This window comes from Rhinichthys klamathensis, unplaced genomic scaffold (assembly GCF_029890125.1).
Source record: "Rhinichthys klamathensis goyatoka isolate OS25496 unplaced genomic scaffold, OSU_Roscu_1.1 h1tg000023l_1, whole genome shotgun sequence".
Taxonomy (NCBI): Eukaryota; Metazoa; Chordata; class Actinopteri; order Cypriniformes; family Leuciscidae; genus Rhinichthys; species Rhinichthys klamathensis.
In genome coordinates this window covers 517,481-519,646 of record NW_026606574.1, presented here as the reverse complement: position 1 = coordinate 519,646, position 2,166 = coordinate 517,481, and positions in this window count along the sequence as shown.

Here is a 2,166-nt window from a genome sequence, read left to right as displayed (position 1 = left end):
TAGTCAGTGACTACTTTGTAACAGTAGAGGTACGTTTTATTAAAGAACAAGACTATTCCGGGGTGGAAATCCAGGGTTGTATCTGATACCTTTAATTTTCCACTGATTACATTTGAGTAACTTATCTCAGTGTGGACTTTATCAGTAATTTAGTTTGCATCTCATCGTTTTTGTAAAGGGTATTTTTCTCCTTCGGCTTGTGCCATTATGTTCTTCAGTCAAACTGAATGTTTGTATTTTCGTCTGGCCAATATGAAATCATTCAAAGATCACAGCATACTGGAGAATGTTTAAATGTATTTTGTTATATTTCATGATTCTAATGTAGTTGGTACAGTGTTAAGTCCCTGAAAGTTCACATCCTACTTTGCCTAAAGCTAAGAACACATTCCTTCATTCTCTCTTTTTCTGTCTTTTAGTTTCATCAAAGTCTGCCACAACTCCATTCATAGCATACTTCAATATTGCAGTAATTGACTTCAAATATTAAGATTACTGTAACTATGATATAAGTTTGCATTGCACACAAGCTTATCAAGGTCAAGAACCCCCAACAAAACGTTTTGATATCCAGTTACCCAACACTTGGATGGAAAAAAGGCTCATTAGAATAAGATATGGATTATTAACAAGTGTAATGAGTCCAAGAATGAATCTTCCATGACAAGTTAACATCATTTACCCAGTCACAGTCTGCAGTTTTACATATTTTTACGCCCCCATTCTTCTCAGTCGACCCATTTTCAATGTTCATTTTTGACAGAAACCCTAATGAAGGCCATTTTTCTTTATTTCATAATATTATCCCTCACGCTAAAGCAGCTTTTAAAATGATTTCTCTTTTGTTTCTGACTCGAGCATACTCTGCTGAATGTCTCTGACCTTCCAAAGACTCAAACAGTGTTGTTAACAGTGATGATGATTAATAACGTGAATCACATCTGCTCATTTTTACTCTTCTATTCATGTGCATTTCCAATATGTTTCTTTTAAAGACCTGACTGACCATTTAGAGTCAACGACGTCTCTGTATATGTTAATATACAATAATTTATAGAATATAATTATTTATATACTACATATTATATGTAATATGTTAGTTAAAAAAATCTATGAAAATGTATATTCACAAATGTTTTAGAAGCCCTTGAAGTGCCTACTGTTCTGAAACAGTTCTACAGGGATTTTAAGGACATTTGTGCATCGGAATGATGTTAAAAGCTGGAACTGGAGAAATGTGATGAGTGGTGATGTCACAGAATTACAGAAACAGTATTGTATTTCATAAAAAAACACTACTGAATAAACATTTTCTCACGGTATTTTAATTACGCTTCTTGCGCATCAACCTGAATTCACCTTGTGCATCTCTCTTTGGTGATTATTCTCAACTGTTCAATCACTGTGTGTATGAAAATGTACATGATGAATCAATATGCATGCCAAGTGTCTCTCAGCTCTCTTTGGACCATGAAACACAAGCTGTGGGGGAAATGTAACACCTCTGAAGAAGATTGCTCTGGGAGTTATCCCTAGATGTTAAAGCTCTGACAGGAAAGTGTACTAGACTAGGCTGTTTTATTCCAAAAGAATCTCACACTTACTTGTCACAACACATGTCCACACCTATTCTAGAAAATATATGCATAAGCATGAGCTAATGTATATGCATAGCTGAACAAGCCCTTCATTTTCAAGTTGACACTCAAGTTGACATGTATTATTCATCATTTTTTTGTTGTTATTTAGCGTTTTAGTGTTGCGTGTTGCTCAGACATGACATCAAATTTGTGTTGCCTGGCTAATTCGTGTTGCCATTATGGACACATTCCCTCTTAATCTTACAAAAAAATAAGTTTATTCAAGTGTGCTATTAGTATCTTTTAAACTAAAAATAAAATACTTTCAGTCAACTTCTTATGTTCTCAGAAATATACTTTATGTACTTCTCAGAAATACACTTAAATTTGCACTTACTTGACTTAAACTGACATAAATAGAGTCTTAAGTATATTTGGCCTATACTTAAAAGTATGATTAAGTATTCTAAGTATACTTGGCTTGTAGTTGTGTTTACTCTTTTGATTGAGAAGCCTATTAAATGCTCATTAAACGCTCAGTTTTACATACTGTCTTATAAACTTATATTGCTTGAAAATATTGATG